General features: G+C 44.0%; 1 protein-coding gene across 4 annotated transcripts in view; it reads left to right on the top strand.

The window, feature by feature from the left end:
• The first annotated feature begins 16,689 nt into the window (after positions 1-16,689).
• The window catches only part of THRA (thyroid hormone receptor alpha), a 344,747-nt gene continuing 337,287 nt past the window's right edge, over positions 16,690-24,149 (top strand). For all 4 annotated transcript variants that reach the window (XM_073608010.1, XM_073608008.1, XM_073608007.1 and 1 more), the window contains exon 1: positions 16,690-17,077. The gene's annotated coding sequence lies outside the window, so the exon portion shown is untranslated. The remainder of the gene's footprint in view (positions 17,078-24,149) is intronic.

Below are 24,149 nucleotides of genomic sequence, written 5' to 3'. Positions count from 1 at the left end.
ACTGTACTTTCTTGAGGGATGTCAATACTAAGGATGACCATATAAGAAAAATGTTAGATTTTTCCAATCTTGTTCTTTATAAATTACCAGCTAATCTTTGACTTGCAAAGGGAGAAAAAGTGCAAAAAGTTCATTGGTGTAGCACAAGAACATTGTTCCTTGTACACCTAAATAACACTTTTACATCCCAAACCTAGGTAACATACAATCCGCTTTTAATCACAAACATTTTTTGATTTCACCAAACAAATAACATTTTATTAGAAATGTGTTTTTTTTTATTTTTTTTTTATTTAAGTAGCTATTTGATAGGTTAATTTTAACTCAATCCTTACTCTATTTCTGTGTGGACAAAAGAAACTTTAATGCATTTTGGTTGACAACGTAGTGCGTTACCATGTATTAAATTTCACTGCAGCGCATGTAGGTGGGGTTCAGTGTGGCGCAGTAGCAATAATTCACACAGTCAGGTCCAATAGAAAACTTGTATTAAAATAGCACAGCAACAGTTCACAACAAGCCCAGCGTGAAGGCTGCCCAACCGGGTGCACTCATGGTTTGCAATAATGTGAAGAGAGCAGGGTATTAGCTGGACTGACAGTGTCTGTTAAGAGGGTATAAATGTGTCCTAGCCTTCTTGTGTCCAAGCTGTCATGAATTTTCACAGTCACAGAACACTGAATGACGCAGCTGGGCGGGCAGATGGTTTTTCTGTTTTTAATTGTGAAACCGAGCAGGGGGAACAATGAGATCCCCTGCTCACTGTCAAAACAGGGGATTGGGGGGTGCGGGGGCCGATGCTACAGTTACATATTACACCCTGAATATGGGTGTAGCATGTTATGAATGGTGAACGTATCCTTTAAATAGGCTCTGCCTGACCCTAGATGGCTGCCAGAGTCACATATGGTGGCAGCATCCATCTGGATTGCTTCCCCAGTGACCAAGGAAAACATAGAGGGACTATGTTCCTCTTGACTTCCTCTCCAACACCCGTGCCACTGCGGAAGAGCGCCACCTGCAGTGGAGAAAGTAGACCACCTACCTACATGCAGGTGCATTGGGATTGATGCCATTCAAAATAGCTTTAGATATAGTTCAAAATGATTAGCACTGCAGTGTATTATACCTTGCGTTACTGCAAAGCAAGGGTGTGAAGCCAACTTTAAAATGTTTGTGAAGCCAACTTTAAAATGTTTGCAAACCCTAATAATGGAACTCTTTTGCTTGCAGAAGTCTGTTATATACCTATACCTATAAATTATACCTTTTTAAAGTGTTTTGTTATATCTGTTAGATGAGTGTAAAGCCAGTCATACATGGATCGAGAGGGATCGGCTGAGATTTGATTCATGTATGGGCAGGATAATTGTACCCAAGTCGGTCCATTGATTGACTTGGGTACACCCAACATGCCACATTTTATACATATGAGTACTGCCAGCAGTTATAGCTGCCAGCAGTAATCATTGTGTTCTCCAGGAAGGCTCCCAGCACCCCACTGCTGGCAGAACACTATAGTGTTGTGGAGAGCATTCCCCCCATCAAGTACAAACAAGGCCAAGGATACAATAATTGTATTGCTGAGGGAATTGAAAAATTTTCATTCCTCCTACCAGTGGTTGAAGGAAAGAAAATCAAATAATTTATGGGCTGCCTTAAAACATACCTGTTAATCCTGCCGAAAATCTGATAAGCTAGGGATGAGGTTCTGGTTCGCCACTACCATGGGTTGAAGGTGTGGGCTAGAAATGTTGGGATTTGCAAATTTTATGTGTATAGTCACCTAGAATACTTCTTTAACCTTAATGCACTGCATGGCCTTTGAACTATGACCAATAGGTGCTGAGCTAAGCCAGTTTGCTGCAAATAATTGTGACTGCACCACCTTGAGTACTGCCTTTGCGGGACTTTGGGGGGGGTGCATGAGTTTTCAAAACTGGAGCACTGTCCTGCAGAAATAAAGGTCACTTGATAATTATGTAATTGGTAATTAATTTGCTTATTACCTTTTTACTCACTTTTGAGTTTCCTTTTTTTTTTTTTTTTTACTATGTAATGTTTATAAAGGGGCTGAAGAGTGAATGTTTACCATAACGAACCCTACCTGAGTAGCTGTATTACAGCACTGTGAAGGTTAACAGCAGCCGCTTCTACTGAGAAAAGTTGTGCCACTGACGCATCTTTTTCTACTGCCTCTGCCCTTCACAGAACTCATAATACTATTCTTCCACAATGCATTGCATTCTAAGGGGTGGTGAAGTTTCTGTTATTCATCTGCTCCTTCTCCATTCACAGGTATTGTCAATATTCCGATCATACACGTTCCTGCAATGGGTTTAGATGTAGCAGGTGCTACAGCAACAGCCAGCTGGAGACTAGAGACATCACAGATCAGGTAACATACTGTATTTGCCAGCACACCAGGGATCATCTAGTGTCGGAAGTTTTATTGAAGAATGATGACATCACAAAGAAAAAAGTGCACTGTTTTGTAGGACCCCTTCACATGCCTGCCGTTGTACTTTGTCCTTTTTGATTTGACCATTCTTCAATAAAATTACACTAGATGATTCTTGGTGTGCTGGCAAATATGGATATTACTCTCGATTCACAGAACACGTTGCATTGTGGGACAATAAAAGTATGATTTCTGTGAATGAAGAACGAATGGAAGGGAGGACAGAAGGGGCGGGCAATCGCTGCAACTTTTTTCAGTAGCAGTGGCTGCTGTTAACCTTCACAGCTCTGAAAGACAGCTGCTCAGCACAATATCCAGCAGCCATAAAGGAGACACTAAGCAGGAAGCAGCTTCTTGCAGGTGTAGCACACCCCCTAAGGAGCCGCAGTTAAACTGGGATCCCCCACCCTGCACAGCCAGGCACACTGAATTTTCACAGGTACTCCAGAGTCAGAAAACAGTCCCTGACTTTGTTTTTTGTGATTTGAGGGTTAACCCCTTTATACCTAAGCCTTTTTCTGACAATTATTGCTTACAAGTTAAAATATGCATTTTTTGCTAGAAAATTACATCCCCCAAACATTATATATTTTTTTTTTAGCAGAGACCCTAGAGAATAAAATGGAGATCATTGCAATTTTTTATGTTGCACAGTATTTGCGCGGCAGTCTTTTTTAAATGCATTTTTTTGGAAGAAATACACTTTCATGAATAAAAAAAAAACAGTAAAGTGAGCCCAATTTTTTTTGTATAATGTGAAAGATGATGTAGGTAAATAGATACCTAACGTGTCACTCTTTAAAATTGCGCACCCTCATGGAATGGCGACAGACTACGGTACCTAAAAATCTCCATAGGTAATAATAATAATAATCTCCAAAATCTCTACAGGTTACTAGTTTAGAGGTACAGAGTGTGTGCTACATTTATTGCTCTCTCTCTAATGATCGCGGCAATGGCTCACATGTGTGGTTTAAATACTGTTTGCATTTGTAGGCTTGACTTACGTATACGTTTGATTCTGTGCGCGAGCATGGAGGGATGGGGCGCTTGAAGAAAATTTTTTGTCCCTTTAAAAAAAAAATTCTGATCATTTTTATTGCTCTCACAAGAAATGTAAACATCCCTTTTGACAGTAATAGGCAGTGACCCCAAATTCCTCCTTTGCACTTAAAATCATTCAAAATGGCAAGCTTGGCTGTATTGAATGCTGTCATTTCTTTAAAAAATTGGCACCTTTAAGTCTTCTGTAAACCGGAAGTGATGTCATGACATCACTTCCGGGTTACTAGATCCGAGACCCGATTGAAGCAGACTCCGGCTTCGTTCGGGTCTCTGGCTAGCCGGCAGACGTTCCGGCTGGTCCCTCGGGCCTCCCAGTGGAACGGGAGAGCCCAGGAGAGCCGCGGAAGGTGGCGGGAGGGGGTGGATCCTTGGGACAACAGCCGAGCGGCTTCTTAGCCGCATCGTTTGTTATCACAAGAAAGCCGTCCGTCCGCTCTAAAAAGCGATACTGGGGTGATGTGTGCAGCTGCATGCTTCACCCCGGTACAACCCATTCTGGCCGAGAACGCATATTTGCGTACAGTCGGTGTGAAGGGGTTGATAACTTGGATAGGGATGGAAAATTATGGGATGCCCACTTGACTTCAGCAACAACATTTTAGGGACATTTTCTCACATGCTATATACAGCCTATATACAGCTTCCTCGACACTCCTCCTGCACCTTACTTGCTTGCAGACTCCAGCTGAATCACTGAAATGAATCTGACAGACACAGTCGGATTTAGCAATAGCCCTTTGTAGGCAGGAACTCCTAGCCCCTTGTTGTGTAGCAGTACGCAGTGATCAGCTTGCATTCCCCCTCCCGTGGCTACTGATCCCAGTACCACCTCTTCAGGCACTACCAACCCACCTGGCTGCGGCTGCCCCTTTTCACTGGCCCTCCAGGCTAACCTCACACAGCATTCCTCCAGACTGACTCTCTCTCTCCAGCCCACCCGCTGACTCTGCAGGAGATCTTTCAGGGAAGGGATGAAGACTTGGCACAACATGTTCTTCAGGGAGAACTGGCTACATGTGGCAGTCTCCCCCTTGTAAGTCCCCAGTAGTGCTGCTGTACTCACACTGTCCTCACCCTTGCTCCTGTGCCTCCAGGAAGGGCTTCCCCCATATGTGATGGCAGGAAACTTCCAGCCCCTGAGCCCTGTCCCATCCCCCGACCAGGGGCCACCCTTGAGGGCCACCAACAGTCTCCAAAGTACTATGTCTTCATCTTCCACCCGACTGCCCCTGCTGGCATGGCTCATGCCTAGGGTTGCCACCTTTTCTTTAAGTCAAACCCGAACACTTTACTGGCGCACAGCGTTTTTTTTTTTGTTTTTTTTTAGTATACACACTCCGTTTTTCTTGTTCTCTCCATCTTTTATTCTTTCTTTCACTTTTTCTTTGTTCCTCCCAATGGCTGCATGTCCATTTTTGCATTATTAAATAAAATGCTTACCATACACACATATATATATATATATGCACTGTGTGTATTTACACCTACAGGTATGAATGATTGTCTTTGGGGGAGGGCGGATTGCAATGTGGAATGTGCCTCATTTGTGTACAGTGTGTGTATATGTAGTGTGTGTATATTGTGTGTGTGTGTGTGTGTGTGTGTGTGTGTGTGTGTAACATGTGTATTTTGTGTGTGTGTGTGTGTGTGTGTGTGTGTGTGTGTGTGTGTATCATGTGTGTGTAACGTGTGTATTTTGTGTGTGTGTGACATGTGATTTGTGTCTACTGTGTGTGTATTGTCTGTGCTTTGTGTGTCCTCTCCTGCATGGATCTTGGCTGTAGAAGAGGAAAGCTGCCTTGTAGTGGAATGTCCAGGATGGCATAGATATGGATCCCTCTATGACAGCTGATGGGGTAGGGGGGTTTGATGTGTGGAAGTCCTGCAGATCTCACTCATGGCCAATAGAGCACACAGTAAATGTCCATGCACCCCAACCCCTTTATCCACCTGTTACTGTGTGTGTTGTAACTTGCACAGACCTGCTCGGTGCCACTGCTGCATGATGACTGCTTCCTCCACCGGCTCTCCTCTGCTAGAGATCATAACCTCCCCCACCTCCTGTTCACTGCACTGCTGCCTCTTTCTTGAATCTGGTGTACGAGGTACTTGTGCTGGCAAGAGCCTGTACAATGTCACCTGGTCTAATCCTGCGCCCCTCGCCCACTACACCGCTGTCTGCACTCTGCAGGAACTTATCCTCTGACAGCTGCATTGTATGACGCTCGAAGATGGAAGGAACACTTCACCAGGGGCGAACACATATCCGCGGGCATTCCATACTCAGCAGCATCCCCACAATCCCAGAAATTCATACAGCCGCAGAAAGAGATTGCGAGAGCGGGGTGGTGACGGGCGGGTTCTGTGGCGGCTGGTATAAACAAATTCTCTCGCAAGTGTGCATAGAGGGAGCCACCATCCGGTCTGAATGTGTCCGGGTTTCAAGCGTGCTGAAAACCAGATACATGACTCCAAAACCCAGACTGTCCTGGTGAATCCCGTACAGGTGGCAACCCTACTCATGCCTATTTATGAGGTGGCCTGCCCCCTGTCAGCCCTTTACTGGGAATTGGCTGAGTCCCTCATAAATATTGCAAACAGCTCCTCCTAACCCCCACCCACTAGCTCTAGAAGTTTCTACAACCTTCTAGACCAGGAGGGGGAACCAGAGGAGTGGTCATGTTGAGTCATCCAGCCCTGTCTCACTGAACCCTGACCCAGATTTGCAGCTCAGGCTTAAGCTGGATACACACTTTACAACTTTTGTTGTTCAATTTCCTTTACATTTACCTTCAACTATGTAGTGCGAGGGCCTGCCTGATTGCATAGAAATTGAAAGCGTTTAGGTCTGACCTCATATTATATGGTTTTTGAAAGTCTAAAGGAAAAAATCTAAAGAAAGTTGTATAGTGTGTATCCGGCTTTAGCCCTGAGCCAAACAAAATTTTCCTTCACTAAAAATTCTACCTTACACCTAGCACACACTAGAGGATGCTACACAAGTATTGGGAGACATACCGATATACATAATTATAGTTTATGGTGCTGTATCCCAAATTAAAAATACTTAACTTCAGCTTTAGTGCATTTTATATTAGACTGTCCCCACTTTGTCCCTCCTTTTGACCCTTTGAAATTGTAGTAACTTGAAGTTTGCCCAAAGACCTGTTTCAAAGAAACACACTTTTCAGAGGGTGGTATAGCGGCTGAGAGGAATTCAGGAGGAGCTATTGCCGCCTCCTGAATGCTTTTTTTAATCTTGTAAGCCGAAGAGCAATTTGTGGGGCCGCGGTTGCGAAGTGGCCTCTTTGAAATCAATGGGCAAGTGTGACAGGCGGTGCCAAACACTGCACCAAATTAAAAATGCCACAAACGCGGCATTTGTACAGCCCTGTCCAGATGTATTGCTACAATTTAGGTGGGCCGGCCAGGGGCTCCCGTGTGAAAGAGATCTACCTCTCACTGGCTTTTTAAAAAAAATTACTTTATTTCCAGCTTAATTGTTCTACTGTTACATCCTGTCAGATACTTAAGAGACTATAAGCTGCTGTGCAGACATTCACACTGTAGGGTGTTCAACCATTGTCTATAAGGCCTTATTCACACAGGCACATACATGTGTTTATAGGACATTTCTCAAGACCTATAAATATAATGTAATGATTTTAAATGGTAAAATTCCCACTGTGTGATAACCTGTGTTTAATTGCATTCATTTTAGCTGTGTTTAGAAAAATGTTAGTATGTGCGAGCAGATTAAATCTTTTGAAAGTGCCTTGCCTGCTCGCTGCCTTCTTCAGCATTGTAAACTGAGCTGCGCATGCCGGTCTCTGAGTGCTGCGATGACTGGCTCCTGCGCATGAACAGGAGTGATGTCCCCCCACGCCAGCCAATAACGAGGCCTGAAAACTGACCTGAAGAAGATGCTTACTCTAGCGAGGGACTGTTGGGCAGGTGAGTATGAATACCTTTAGTTGCATTTTAATTTTCACTGCCATGCCCACCAATGCAGGAGGGGGTGGGGGCAGTTAACTTTTACTGCCATGACCACCAATGCATGGAGGGGGGAGCCTTAGCTTTCATGACCACCAATGCAGGAGAGAGATAGGGGGTTAACTCTTATTGCCATGACCACCAATGCAGGTGGAAAGTGACGGGGGGGGGGTTAACATTCACTGCCATGACCACCATGCTGGAGAGAGGGGGAATAGGGGTTAACTTTTACTGCCATCACCACCCATGCAGAAGGGAAGTGGGAGGGTTAACTTTCAATACCATCATTGCAGGAGAGAGGGGGATAACTTTCACTGCCATGGCCACCAATGCAGGAGGGAGGTGAGGTTAAATTTAACTGCCATTAAAATCAATGCATCGGGAGGGGGTTACGTTTGACTACCACGACCACCAATGCATGAGTGAATGAGAGGGGTTAAATTTACATAGTTACATAGGTAGTCAGGTTGAAAAAAGACACAAGTCCATCTAGTTCAACCAAAATAAAAAAAAAATAAAAAATACAATCCTTCACCCACAGTTGATCCAGAGGAAGGCGAAAAACACCAGCAAAGCATGATCCAATTTGCTACAGCAGGGGAAAAAATTCCTTCCGGATCCCCCGAGAGGCAATCGGATTTTCCCTGGATTAACTTTATCTATAAATGTTAGTACCCAATTATAATTATTATATTATGTACTACTCTCTGAATTTGTTTTTCTAGACAGTTTTCTATTCATTTACAAATTGATCTTTCCAAGCCTGTAGACTTTACCTTACACATGAGCCGTGTGTGGGGAACTGTGTCAAACGCTTTTGCAAAATCCAAGCATACCACGTCCACAGCCACTCCTCTGTCCAAAGTTTTCTTACCTCCTCATAAAAAGAAATCAGGTTTGTTTGACAACTTCTGTCTTTCATGAATCCATGCTGTCTATTGCTTAAAATTGTTTTTTCCAGCAAGAACTTGTCTTATGTGGTCTAAATTTAACTGCCATGAAAATCAATGCAGGGGGGAGGGGGTTAACTTTGACTACCATGACCACCAATCTGGAGGAGAGGGTCATAGGGGTCAACGTTCACTGCCATGACCACTAGGAGGGAGGCGGGGGTTTAAATTTCACTGCTATGATCACCAATGCAGGAGAGAGGGGGATAGGGGTTAACTTTTACTGCCATGACCACCAGTGCAGGAGGGGTTAACTTTTAATGCCAAAATCGCAAATGCAGGAGGTAGGGGATAACTTTCATTGACATGACCTCCATTGCAGGCGGGGTATAGGTCGGTGTGTTAACTTTCAATACCATTACCACCAATGCAAGAGGTTTGTGGGGGTAGTTAGTTTTCACTGGCACTAACGCCCTCCTTTCAGTGGCAGTGAAAGTTAACCCCTTTTCACCCCTCTGCCGGGCATTTTTTGGTCATAGCAGTGAAGGTTTAACTACCGGTATGGTCATGTGGAGGTTCAATTTTAATGACACCAGTGTGTTTGTGTATGTATGTGGGGGGGGATATTATTGTGTCCACTGACACCAATATTGGAGGTTATTCTTGCGTCCACAGACTCCAATACTGGGAGTTGTTACTGCATCCACTGACACCAATGCTGGGGGTTATTATTGCATCCACTGACACCAATCTTGAGAGTTATTTCCGAGACCACTGCCACCAATGTTGAGGGTTATTCTTGCATCCACTAACTCCAATACTGGGGGTTGGTATTGCATCCACGGACACCAATGGCGAGGGTTCTTAATGTGTCCACTGACACAAATGCAGGGGGTTATTGTACTCCAACTTCTCCAGTTTGCATTGTGATACTCTGGAAACAATGCAGCAGGGCCAACATTTTTGCTGTTGGGGTGCACTATGGCTCATTCATTTTGCATTGCGCTGCTATTGTGTGGCCCTCTGGAAGTGTTGGGTGCAGTAGTTGAGGCCTTCCACGATGTTCAAATTGACTAAGTCCCTGTTCACATCGGCACAATTTGACATGTCAAATCATATGCCAAATCGCAGCCTATTGCCGGCAACGGCACCGCCCCAATCAGTGTGACGCCGACTTTGCGGCACTGCAGTGATTTCCAAAAGTAGTTCCTGCACTACTTTTGGCAACTTCAGGGGCAATTTCAATAAACATTTGTGCATGAACCCGCATAGATGTCTTTCAAATCGCCAACGAACCTGCATTAAGGCTGGGTTCACACTGCTGCGGTGCGGGAACGCAGCGAATTTACTGCGGGTTCCCACATCGCACCAACTCGCACGGCAGTTCACACTGCCATATGCGAACTGCTGGGGAGTGTCATACAATGTTAATGACACCCCCAGTTCAGCCCGCATATCGCAATGCGAACTGACAATTCGGACATTTTCGGATCGCATAGGTGTGAACACCCATGCGATCCGATTTTGGTCCGAACAAAAAAAAGGGTCCTGTGCGAGTTTGGACCGAATGCGGTGCGATATCAGCCATACTATCTGTATGGCTGATATCGCACAGCACAGACATCGCATGTGATGTGAACAGCAGTGCGCTGCGAATCACATACGATGTCTGCCACCGCAGCAGTGTGAACCCAGCCTGAAATGCGTGTTTGAAATCCTGCGAGTTCAGCTAAACTCACATGATTTAAAACCTGCATTTAGTGTGAACAAGGACTCTGACTGATTTAGCCTAAGGAAGCCCACCCAGAGCAATGACATACAGCTGCTACTTGAATGTATGTAGGCAGAAGTGGCTGTAAGAGGAAGGAGGAGAGCAGTACAAATAAAAAGATAAGGGCTTGATTGCAGGAATGCATGTGTTCATGTTTGTATTACTGCAACGCATTGACATAGTGGCAAAAATCTGGTGATATGTGTGATTTTTTGGGACATTTTAATATGTTGGAAGCCTTAATGCAACACGCATTAACATAATGCAGATTAATACAAGTGCATAAGTCAAAATGAAGAATCGCATATTCTTAATAGGCCCCTTCACACCTGAGCCTTGTGTCGCATGTCGTGTGAAGCTTGAAAAGGTACATGAACTTCATCAGGGCAGAAATCCTAATTTTTTTGCCACATGGGTTTTAATAAGTATGCCTGAAAAACGCTGTAAAAATGCAAGTGTATGCACATTTTTATGGCGCTCCAATTTATGTCTATGGGGCAAAAACCATGCGTATAAACATTTAGAAAAAGGTTCTGAATCGCAGCGCTATGCTCATGCTAGGTGTAAATGGGGTACCAAGGAAGGTGAAAACATTTATTTTCTAAAATGGGGTCCCACGGCCCACGGGTCACATTCATCCCACAGCTGGGGTCAGTATCCTCAATCTACACTGATTGTGGACTAAGGACAGCAGAGTTCTCCGCTGGTGAAAGTGAGGGGCCCTGATGTAAGGGGGGCTCTGGTGGAGACTCTGATGTAAAGGGGGGGTACTCTGATGGGGACTTTAATGTAAGAGGGGACTCTGATGTAAAGGGGACTCTGATGGGGACCCTGATGTAAGGGGGGATTCTGATGGGGACCCTGATATAAATGGGAACTCTGACGGGGACCCTGATGTAAGGGGAGATTCTGATGGGAATGCTGATGTAAAGGGGTCTCAGATGGGGACCCTGATGTAAGGGGGGATTTTTATAGGGACCCTGATTTAAGGGTAGGGGGCTCTAATGGGGACTCTTATGTAAAGAGGGGGGCTATGATAGGGACCCTGGTGTAAGGGAGGCCTCTGAGGGAAATCCTGATGTAAAGGATGGACTCTGATTGGGACCCTGATATAAGTGGGGACTTTGATGGGGACCCTAATATAAGTGGGTACTCTAATGGGGACCCTGATGTAAGGGGGCCTCTGATGGAGATCCTGATGTAAAGGGGGGATTCTGATGGGGACCCGATGTAAGGGGGGCTCAGATGGGGCCCCATATGTGATACTGATCCTCTGCATGTCCCCTCAACTCACCTACACTTAATGCGGGACAGAGCCTTCTCCTGCTATGCTAAAAAAAACCTCTGGAACTCACTTCCAAAGAACTTCAGAGTCATTGTCTCTAAATTCATTCAAATCAAATCTAGAAACTTTTCTTTTCTTTATACCAGGTTTCACATAATTGTCCCTTTTTTCCTTTGTTATCGTTTGTATTTCTTGTATTTTCCTTGAAAAATGCTTTGATAAGCCACCTTTTAAAGGTCCTATATAAAATATTATTATTATTATTGTTATTATTATGATGATGATGATGATGTAAGGGCTCCTATAAGGATCCTAATGTAAAGGAGGGGGGCTCTGATAGGGACCCTGTTGTAAGGGGGATCTCTGATGGAGACTCAGTTTTAAAGGGGGGACTCTGATGGGGATTTTAATGTAAGAGGGACTGATGGGGACCCTGATATAAGTGGGGACTCTGATGAGGACCGTGAGGACTGATGAAGACCCTGATATAAGGGATGGGGACTTTAAAGTAATAGGGGACTCTCATGGGGACCCTGATATAAGTGGGGACTGTGATGTAGGGGGAGCTTCTGATGAAGACCCTGATGTAAAAGGGTGACTTTGATGGGAACCCTAATGTAAGGGGGGCTCTGATGGGGACCCTCGTGTAAGAGGGGACTCTGAAGGGGACCTTAATGTAAGAGGGAACTCTGATGAGGACGACCCTGATATAAGTGGGTACTTTGATAGGGACCTTAATGTAAAGGGGGGCTCTGATGGAGACCCCGATATAGGGGGGGACTCTGAAGGAGACTCTGATGTAAAGGGGGACTCTAATGGAGACCTTAATGTAGGAGGGGACTCTAATGGGGACCCTGATATAAGTGGGTACTCTGATAGGGACCCTAATGTAAAGAGGGACTCTGGGGACCCTGATGTAAGGGGGGCTCTTATGGGGACCCTAATGTAAGGGGGACTCTTATGGAGACCCTGATGTACACTAGAGACTCTGATGGGGGCCTCAATGTAAGGGGGCTCCGATAAGGACCCTGATGTAAGGGGGTGTCTCTTATGGGGATCCTGATGTATGCAAGGGAATCTGATGGCGGCCTCAATGTAAGGAGGGCTCTGATGGGGACCATGATGTAAGGGGGGGCTCTGATGGGGGCCCTAATGTAAGGGGGGCTCTGATGGGGATCCTGATGTAAGGGGGGCTGTGATGGGGACCTTGATATACAGGGGGAATCTGATGGGGACCCTGTTATAAAGGGGGTCTTTGATGGGGATATTGATGTAAGGGGGGCTCTGATGGGGATCCCGATACACAGGGGGAATCTGATGGGGACCTTGATTTAAAGGGGGCTCTGATATAAAGGGGAATCTGATGGGGACCCCGATATAAAGGGGTAATCTAATAGGGACCCTGATAAAGGGGAGTCTGATGGGGACCCCGATATAAAGGGGTAATCTAATAGGGACCCTGATAAAGGGGAGTCTGATGGGGACCCCGATATAAAGGGGAAATCTGAGGGGACCCTGATGTAAGGGGGGCTCTGATGGGGATATTGATGTAAAGGGGGCTCTAAGGCTCGATTCACACCTATGCATGTTGCTTTTGAGCGTTTTTGGAGGTTTTTTTTTCATGCTTGCCACGTTTTTGAGCAGCGTTTTTGTAGCGTTTTTGCCGCGTTTTTGCCGCGATTTGCGTTTTGCGTTTTTTTTTTTTTTTCATTTTTTTTACAGTCTTAAAAAAAAATAAAAAAAAAAAAAAAAAAAAAACGGCAAAAACGCACCAAAAACGCATCAAAAACGCTGCAAAAACGCTGCAAAAACGGTGCACTTGCGTTTTTGATGCTTGTCCATTGAAATCCATTACATGCAAAACGCTGCTTTTTGCATGAAAAAAAGTCCCCGACCCTTTCCAAAAACGCAGAGATACAAAAAAGCATTGATGTGAACATGTTCCATAGGAACCCATGTTAAAAAATTCCCATGCATTTCTGCAAAATGCAAAATGCATCAAAAAACGCGCTAGTGTGAATGGAGCCTAAGGGAGATCTTGATGTAAGGGGGGACTCTTAGGCTCGATTCACACCTATGCATGTTGCTTTTGAGCGTTTTTGGAGGGTTTTTTTTCATGCTTGCCACGTTTTTGAGCCGCGTTTTTGCGGCGTTTTTGCGGCGTTTTTGCCGCGATTTGCGTTTTGCGTTTTTTTTTTTTTTTTTTTCATTTTTTTTTACAGTCTTAAAAAAAAATTACAAAAAAAAAAAAAAAAAACGGCAAAAACGCACCAAAAACGCTGCAAAAACGCTGCAAAAACGGTGCACTTGCGTTTTTGATGCTTGTCCATTGAAATCCATTACATGCAAAACGCTGCTTTTTGCATGAAAAAAAGTCCCCGACCCTTTCCAAAAACGCAGAGATACAAAAAAGCATTGATGTGAACATGTTCCATAGGAACCCATGTTAAAAAATTCCCATGCATTTCTGCAAAATGCAAAATGCATCAAAAAACGCGCTAGTGTGAATCGAGCCTTATGGGGATCCTGATGTATGCAAGGGAATACGATGGGGGCCTCAATGTACGGGGGCTCTGATGGGGACCCTGATGTAAGGGGGGCTCTGATGGAGGCCCTAACGTAAGGGAGACTCTGATGGGGATCCTGATGTAGGGGGCTCTGATGGGGACCCTGATATAAAGAGGGGGCTATGATGTGGTCGCTGATGTAAAGGGGGAGTCTGATGGGGACCCTGATATAAAGGGGGAATCTGATAAAGACCCATAAAGGGGAATCTGATGGGGTCCCTGATAAAAGGGGGAGTCTGATAAAGACCCCGATATAAAGGGGAATCGGAAGGGGACCCTGATATAAAGGGGGGCTCTAATGGGGATCTTGATGTAAGGGGGGCTCAGATGGTACCCTGATATAAAGGGGGAGTCTGATGGTGACCCTGATGTAAAGGGGGGGGTCCAATGGGGACCCTGATATAAAAGGGGAATCTGATAGAACCCTGAAATAAAGGGGGGCTCTGATGGGGACCCTGATATAAAGGGGGAATCTGATGGGAACCCTGATGTATGCATGGACTCTGATGAAGGCCTCAATCTAAGGAGGCTCTGGTGTGATCTGATCATGATCTCGATTCAACCCCCCTGACAATCTCTATTGCAGAGTTTGCCAATTCTTTCATATAACAAGTGGAGAGACTTATCTGCTCACTCAGATGTCAAAAGAAAACATCTGGGCAGTCTACCAAGTTTTTAAATTGAAACATTGTAACTAACTCTTCCTTCTTAGATCAAAGGGATAAAACTTCTGTGAAAAAAAAATCAAGGCAGTCTGCCAAGTTTTTAAACAACGTGTATACAGGAAGTTTAACCACTTAGGGCCAGTTCACACCATAGAAACGCAGTCCGCATGCGTTCCAGGTGCTTTTCTGCATGTGCATTTTTGAGGTGTTCCAGTGCGTTTTTGATGCGTTTTTGGTGTGTTTTTGATGCAGTCCAGTGCCCCCCCCCCCTTTTTTCTTAACCTTAATGGAGACCTTAATGTAGGAGGGGACTCTAATGGGGACCCTGATATAAGTGGGTACTCTGATAGGGACCCTAATGTAAAGAGGGACTCTGGGGACCCTGATGTAAGGGGGGCTCTTATGGGGACCCTAATGTAAGGGGGACTCTTATGGAGACCCTGATGTATACTAGAGACTCTGATGGGGGCCTCAATGTAAGGGGGCTCTGATGGAGATCGTGATGTAAGGGGGGCTCCGATAAGGACCCTGATGTAAGGGGGTGTCTCTTATGGGGATCCTGATGTATGCAAGGGAATCTGATGGCGGCCTCAATGTAAGGAGGCTCTGATGGGGACCATGATGTAAGGGGGGGCTCTGATGGGGATCCTGATGTAGGTTTTAACGCACCTAAATGCACCAACACACCAAAAATGCACTGCAACACACTTGTCCTTATGTAAGGTTAAGAAAAGGTTAAGAGCGGGGGGGGGGGAAGCACTGGACTGCATCAAAAACGCACTGGAACGCATCAAAAACACCTGGAATGCATCCGGACTGCGTTTCTATGGTGTGAACTGGCCCTAAATCTTTTTCTGACACTTGTTTCTTAAGTTAAAATCAATATTTTTTTTGCTAGAAAATTACTTGGAACCCCCAAACATTATATATATTTTAACAGAGACCCTAGGGAATAAAATGTCAATTGCTGCAATATTTTCTGTCACACTGTATTTGCCCAGCGGTCTTTCAAACTCAATTTTTTTGGAAATAATACACTTCAATAAATAAAAAAATAAAAACGAAACAGTAAAGTTAGCCCAATTTTTTTTTGTTTTAATGTGAAAGATGATGTTACGCCGCGAGAATCGTGAGAGAATCTTCTAAGCAAAAAAATTGTGATTCTCATTTTAGCCAGAATTGTGCAGCTCTAATATAAAGGGGTATCGGATGGGGACCCTGATACAAAAGGGGGGCTCTGATGGGCATCTTGATGTAAGGGGGCTCAGATGGGACCCTGATATAAAGGGGAATCTGATGGGGACCGATATAAAGGGGGCTCTGATGGGGACCCTGATATAAAGGGGGCTCTGATTGGGGACCCTGATATAAAGGGGGAATCTGATAGTACCCTGATATAAAGGGGGGAATCTGATAGTACCCTGATATAAAGGGGGCTCTGATGGGGACCCTGATATAAAGGGGGAATCTGATAGTACCCTGATATAAAGGGGGGAATCTGATGGGGACCCTGATATAAAGGGGGCACTGATGGGGGGCCTCAATCTAAGGGGGGCTCTGATGGGGACCCTGGTATAAAGGGGGATATTTTTAATTAGTTCCACAAATATTTATTAAACATATTTATTAAACATCGGATTCTGTCCTTGTACTGTAAAGTTTGGAGACCCCTGTTCTTAAAGACAGTAATAAATAATATTGCAGTTGTTTATGATAAGCAGGGATTTAGTAAATTAAATGCCTCTATTTAGGGTTTGGCTCCTCTTGAAGTGTTAGTAGTTAAGGTTTAGGCTCCCAGCATCTTTAGGACCCTTGTCTGCTGAGGGGAAGGACCTGCGCCAAGTTTGTCTTGATCTAGTAGAACACATTTTATAGTCCTGACAGTGGCTAGAAAACCAAGGGCTGTCATTGAACAGGATTCCTCCAGGGGGCGCTCCATAGTAGCCTTACTGTATTAAAAGGATATGATACACAGATAGAGAGGGAGGAGCTGAGTATAACTAGGTTTTTTTTTCCCCTTTCCTCTCTGTCTGTATTCCTGACACACGGAGGGAAGAGAAGAAAGAGAGAGGGACACACAGAAATAAACCCCCACCCCTTTTAAAAAGAAACTAAAGCATAAGAGATCTGGATCCCTAAAAGTATCAGCTGGCTTGCACTCCAGATCTGGGGCTTGGTCTGGGGGAGATTCAGAGGGAATAACAAACCTGCACCCTTCTTTTATTTTTTCCTTGTTTCTTTTTATCTTTTTTACTTGTCTTTTTTTTTTTTTTTTTGTCCTGGGTTGGCCACCCCAATAACTTGATGAGCACTGCATAGCCCAGGGCCTGGAGATCAGAGCGGAGGGGGATTTAAAGGTCCAGAGTTGTTCTGCAGAGAGGTGAGTTGCCATGCACATGGGGTCGGTGGTGGGATGTGGCTTTGTGCTGTAGTTGACTGTTAGCAGGCTGAATACAGTAATGAGGTTGTGTCTTCGCACAGTCCTACCTGCTTAACCCCTGATCTGCCACACAGGAAGGGGCGTGAGACGCCACTTCTTGGACTGTGTACAGAAAAAAGAAAACGTGGGGCTCCCCAGCCTATTTTTAGCTGCCCCCCCCCCCATCTTCCTAACCCTTTTCATAAACAGTCCCCACCCCCCTTTTAAATAACTCCTGCAGGTAAGGGATGCATTGCTATAAAATTTTGCAGGGTCCCTTCTTCATTAGACTGACCCCCTCCCTTCTCCCCACCTTTTTATTACTCTTTAAATCTAGATAATATTTAAAGGGGGTGTCCTGCCGGATGCTATTTACATAGAACATTTCCTTTAGAGTGTCAACCAAGCAAGGCTGGCTTGTTCAAAGCTTGCCTGCTGGCTGCCGCCTATACATACACAAGGCCTCTGTCTGTATGTTGACTATGTTATAGCTGTGCAAGGTTGTTCAAGGCTGCCTCCAGCCGAGACGGAGAAGTGGTTAACTCCCTCATAATGCTGACAGCGCATAGGCCGTGTCCTCCTCTCCCCCTTGACTTGCAATAAGGCACTCCAGACTTGGGGCAAATCGCTTACGAAGGAAAGCGATGGGTTATCGCTGCAGATTTAACCTCTTCTTAGCCGCCCGCATTCTAGAGGATAATCTAAAAGCGGCTACGGTTTCCCTAATACTTTTCAACTGCATAGGCTGCTGCTGTTTTTAGCATTATCGAACTTCTCCTGAAGTCGTTAGTATACGTGGATAGGATCGTAAAGCCTAGCAAAAAAAAGGGGGGGGGGGGGCGTTTTCCGAATCCGATCGTCCGGCAACAACAACACGAACGCGTTTATGTTATGATGAACACTTTCCGTCATCGTTGGCTGCTGTCCTAACAGACCTGTCACGTCAAAGTGCTTCAAGGTCCAGGGTGCAAGGTACTGCGCCTCCTCGCGGATCCCCTGCGTTTTTTTTTTTTCACCAGGAGCACCATATGGTGCCTTTAGTTACTCTCCTGTAAGCTTCTGGGCCTTCGTGCCAGAGGTTGGCCTTTGAGCCGCGTGTGGCGGACTCTTTAACATCAGTGACACCCCTTGACACTATTCCCAGCACTGTTTTCAAATCAGATTTAACCGTGTCGTACCATCCCATATCATTTCAGTTCTGAAATATTGCTAGGTGACCATGCAATAAAAAAAAAAAAAACTTTGATTTTTGAAATACACTTGCTGATGTTCTGGGTCATATCTTATCCCTGTATGTCATAAAGGCTCAACATACATAATTCGACCATACAATCTCAGTACAATCAATCTTTAGATCTACCAAAACTATGGGGGGGGGGATTTACTAAAACTGGTGCACACAGAATCTGGTGCAGCTGTGCATAGTAACCAACTTCCAAAATCAGCTTGTTCAACTAAGCTTTGACAATAATACTGTACCTGGAAGCTGATTGGATGCAGAGCTGCACCAGATTGCGTGTGCACCAGTTTTAGTAAACCCCCCCCCCCTATAAAATATGAGCATCTACCTGTTTCATTTTGCGTCCAATCAGGCAGGCTCACTACATACTTGTTAGTAGATTTAAAGGAGGTTGTGCAATCAGATTGTAATGTGTGTGGTGAAATCTTTCTCCTTTTTTATGTTACGTTACTTATTATATATTTTTTGTAATCTGTATGGTGAAAGCCTTCTCTTTTTTTCTGTTGTTACTTATTATTATATATAATATTGTAATGTGTGTGGTGAAAGCTTTCTTTGTTTTATGTTTTTATGTTACTTATTATTATTATATATGTTACACATTATTACTATAAAATTATATAAGTTATGGATTCATATATTATTATACATAATCATATTATACATTATTATGTAGGCTACCTATTATTACTATACAGTATAATTATATTATTTATAAAGGTTACATAATATTATTATTATTATTACTATTATTATTTTGATCCAGCGTATATCTTTTTGCATTTGTAAATATCCGCTCAGAATCAGCTACAGAAATTGTGCATTCTTTTAGTTCCCGCGCACACCTGTGCGATTTGTCATGCTTCCTCCATCATGTGACCGTGCATGTCAGGAAGAATCTGATTATTGTCTGTGGGGTCCGTTCACACCTATAACATGCTTCCATGTGACTTGTATAAAGGTGCAGGCACTTCTTTAGGTGCACTTTTGGCTCAGTAGACTTTAAGAGGAGTGCATGAAAAACACATGAACAGTGCATGAAAAACATATGGAAAAATGCAATAAAAATGCTGACGCTCAGATGCATGTCTAACCTTAGATTATATTTGTAATCTATGTTCAGATCTAAGTTCCTTTACAGATGTATGTAATAAAGGACGGGTCAGTTTGACGTGACCACGTATAGTTACTTTTACACATATGACATGGCATTTTGTGTCGGCAGTTTGCTCACCAAGCTAATATTGAGTAGATTTTGTTGCTGCTGAATACGCATGCTGCAGCCTTCGCATTGCTATATGTGCCTGCATGTACGCACAGGCTTATGTATGTCGGTTTTCTTTGTTTGTCTTCCTGCATGTCGGTAATGTTTTTATAGCGTGGCCATCTTTATTTTCTTATTTTTTTATTTATTTTTTAGCCCCCGCGTGTTGGTGTGTCCCACAGGTGGCCTTTGAAGTGGTGTTGGCACTCTGTCACGCAGACATCTGTCATGATTTGTGTGTTGTGTTCAGAGAAAGGGGGTGTGGAGGTTTTTGGCTTGGAGAGAAAGTGCGGCGAGGTCTCAGGGCGTCCCAAAAACTGAAGCGGAAACAACAGCTCGCTATGTTTGATATTCGTAGTCTGAGGAAATTGTGTGTGCATGTGACAGTGGCTGACTCACCGTCCCGTTGAATTTTTTTTTCATACTTTATTCATTTTTTTGTTTTTTTCCTTTCTTTTTGCTGCAAAAAAATGTTTCGCAAAAGTGCGCAGTTGCAGAAACCCGACGCAGCCTGCGAAATTCTAGTTGTGTGACATGGTGATAGGTCAACCAAGTGGGTGACAGGCTCACCAAGACCTTTGTGTGTCTAATGCTGACAGGAGGATGGCCGTCTGTTTGTGTAACACTGAGGGATCATGTTTGTTTATTAGAGGCAGGGAGAACCCTGGATGTCTGAGGCAGAGAGGCCTTCATAGGCCTAAGCGTGCTGGATAGGCGGTGGAGAATTTTAGCCATGTATGTCAGAGTTCGGGTTAACACTCTGAGCACATATGTGTTGCTGCTTTTTGTGCTGGCCGCATCGGCTGCCTGGAAAAGTCCCAGTTCTTCTAACGCGGCGAGGTGGAGGGAGCCTCGTGCGGGATGAAGCTCGCTGCTTTTAAAGAACAGATCTTAGCGTGCGTGTGACAGACAAGCCCCTCACCTGTCACTGCTGAACAAAAAATGTAAACGTGAGACTACACTTCCTTGTTTCAGATGTTTGTACACTTACTAGGAATCTACCGTCGTTATCTATACATTTCTATACAGTTCAAAAAAGTTTTTAGCAGTTATAAAAGTGCAGGCGTTTTTTATATTTATTTATTACAGGTTTTTTTTTTTTTTTTATTTATTACAGTTTTTTTATTTATCACAGGTATTTATTTATTTATCACAGGTATTTATTTATTTATTACAGCTATTTTTTAAATTTATTACAGTTTTTTTTTATTTATCACAGGTATTTATTTATTACAGTCATTTTATATAGCGCCAAAGATGTACGCAGCACTGCATACTCTACATTCACATCAGTCCCTGCCCTCGAGGAGCTAACGATCTAAGCTCTATATGTAACACAGACCGGATACCGAGCCTGTGCGTACGGGTCTTTGCACCCGTCCCTGCGTACCTGTTAAACTTAGCTATGCAGGTGAGTCTGTCATAGGTGTGCGCAGCCCATTGCTTTAGGGTGTGCATCCCTAAGCTCAAACACACATGCCTTTCTCTGCAGCCTCAGCTGCACGGGGCAGTGAATGGATAGTAAGTGCCCTGTGCTAAGTGGCTTCCTGTTCATTCAAAAACTGAAGCATAGTAAACAGTTTACTGTGCTTCGGTTATGAATGGACAGAGTGAGCAAGTGTGTTTACTGTGTTCAGTTAGAAAAGGAAGGTACTGGTAAATTACATATTTACTAGCCCCTTCCCCCACTTGCCATACTGAAACATCCCCCGCAGCAGCCGAGGGGAGAGGAGAGAAGGAAAGCCAGCAGGACTGCGGAGCGGGGAGGCCAACAATGTGGGGGCAGGCTGTAGGGGGAATTGGCACCGCACATAATGATTAAGGTGTGCCCAGGCACACCTGGCACACCACCTGTGCACGCCTATGGAGTCCGTATAGCTGATGCGTACCCATTCGGTTTCTCTGGGCTACCTGCCTGCTCAGCAGCAGTTAAAAAAAAAAAAGTAAACAAGCTGCGCTGCAAGTTGCACAGGGCAGAACATCCATTTAAATGAGCCCTTAACATGGTATTAATCCCGAGAGCAATCGTTTATCATATTGCAGCTTACTAATTCTTAGATGTGATGACTGTATTAGTTTTCTTTTTTAGGCTTTCTTTCTTCTCTTTCCATCTGGTGATCCAACCAGCAAGTCTGTTGTTTTTCAATAGCTCAAGCTCTTCAGCAGAATGTATCTGTTTACATGAATGAGACAAACCATTTAACACCTGGCATTGGTGAACATGCTCCTGGCATGTTCACCAATGGCAGGAGCCTGGTGGACAAGATGGGTGAACTAGAGATACTGTTGTATGAGGAGGATTTGGATTTTATGGGAATTTCAGAGACCTGGTTCAACAGCTCTCATGATTGGTTTGTAACCATTCAAGTGTATACCCTTTATCGCAGGGATAGAGAGGGTAAAAAAGAGGGAGGGATATGCCTATATATCAAGAATAATGTACAAGTGAATGTGAGAGATGACATCACTAAGGGAGCTAGGGAGGAGGTGGAATCCTTATGGGTAGAGCTCCAAAGGGATGAAGCTAAGGGGAGAATAATACTGGGAGTATGCTATAGGCCCCCTAACCTGAGGGAGGAGGGGGAAACGGATTTCCTATCACAAGTTGGATTAGCAGCAAGAATCGGAAGTGTTATCATAATGGGAGATTTTAATTATCCAGACATAGACTGGGCGGAGGGAACCGCGCATTTGTCTAAGACTCGCTAGTTCCTAAATGTCTTGCAGGACAATTTCATGGTTCAGATGGTAGACGCACCAACTAGAAAAAAAGCTTTACTGGATCTACTGGTTACAAACAATACAGACCTGATCACGGATGTGGGAATGCGGGGAAATTTAAGAAACAGTGATCACAGGTCAACTGGCTTCAGTATAAATCACACAAATATAAAAAAATAAGGGGAATACAAAGACACTGAATTTCAAAAGAGCCAACTTCCCTAAACTACGTACCTTACTAGAAGATATAAATTGGGATAAAATCTTAGGAACAAAGAACACGGAGGAGAGATGGGTTTGCTTTAAGGGCATATTAAATAGGGGCATTAGCCAATGCATCCCATTGGGTAATACATTTAAAAGTGCAAACAAAAGTCCTGGATGGCTTAACTCCAATGTAAAAATGCATATAAAAGCAAAGGAGAAGGCCTTCAAAAAATACAAGGTTGAGGCATCATCATCAGCATTCAGACTTTATAAAAAATGCAACAAGAAATGTAAGGGTGCAATTAGGGCGGCTAAGATAGAACACGAAAGACACATAGCGGAGGAGAGCAAAAAAATCCCAAGATATTTGTTACGTATGTAAACAGTAAAAAAGGGAGGACAGACCATATTGGCCCCATAAAGAATGAGGAAGGACATCTGGTTACAAAGCATGGGGAGATGGCAAAGGTATTGAATTTATTCTTCTCCTCCGTCTTCATGAGGGAATTGGGGGGGCTTCAGTAACCAAAATTGCAGTGTTTATCCTCATGACACATTACAAGAAGCACTTCCATGGTTATCAGAGGACAGAATTCAAATTAGACTTGGGAAACTTCGCTTTAATAAATCACCGGGACCAGATGGCTTGCACCTGAGGGTACTTAGGGAACTCAGTCAAGTAATTGCCAGACCATTGTTCCTAATTTTTACTGACAGTCTACTGACTGGAATGGTAGCAGCTGATTGGAGAAAAGCCAATGTAGCACCAATATTTAACAAGGGCCCAAAATACATCCCTGGGAATTACAGACCAGATAGCCTAACATCAATAGTATGCTAAGGAACTACTGTATATATACAAGATTTTAGTAATGATAACAGTATCATTAGCAGTAATCAGCATGGATTCATGAAGAATGGTTCTTGCCAAACCAATCTAATAACCTTCTATGAGGAGGTGAGTTGCCATCTAGATAAAGGAAGGCCCGTAGATGTGGTGTATCTGGATTTTGCAAAAGCATTTGACACAGTTCCCCATAAACGTTTACTGTACAAAATAAGGTCCGTTCGCATAGACCATAGGGTGAGTACATGGATTAAAAACTGGCTACAAGGAGGAGTTCAGAGGGTGGTGATAAATGGGGAGTACTCGGAATAGTCAGGGGTGGGGAGTGGGGTTCCCCAGGGTTCTGTGATGGGACCAATCCTATTTAATTTGTTCATAAACGACCTGGAGGATGGGGTAAACAGTTCAATCTCTGTATTTGTGGACAATAATTAGCTAAGCAGGGCAATAACATCTCCGCAGGATGTGGAAACCTTGCAAAAAGATCTGAACAAATTAATGGGGTGGGCAACTACATGGCAAATAAGATTTAATATAGGAAAATGTAAAATAATGCATTTGGGTGGCAAAAATATGAATGCAATCTATACACTGGGGGGAGAACCTCTGGGGGAATCTAGGATGGAAAAGGACCTGGGGGTCCTAGTAGATGACAATGGCATGCAATGCCAAGCTGCTGCTAACAAAGCAAACAGAATATTGGCATGCATTAAAAAGGGGATCAACTCCAGAGATAAAACGATAATTCTCCTGC

Source organism: Aquarana catesbeiana, linkage group LG12, assembly GCF_042186555.1.
Source record: "Aquarana catesbeiana isolate 2022-GZ linkage group LG12, ASM4218655v1, whole genome shotgun sequence".
NCBI classification, from domain to species: Eukaryota; Metazoa; Chordata; class Amphibia; order Anura; family Ranidae; genus Aquarana; species Aquarana catesbeiana.
The sequence above is the reverse complement of the archived record's forward strand: the minus strand, read 5'-3'. Positions and strand labels throughout refer to the sequence as shown.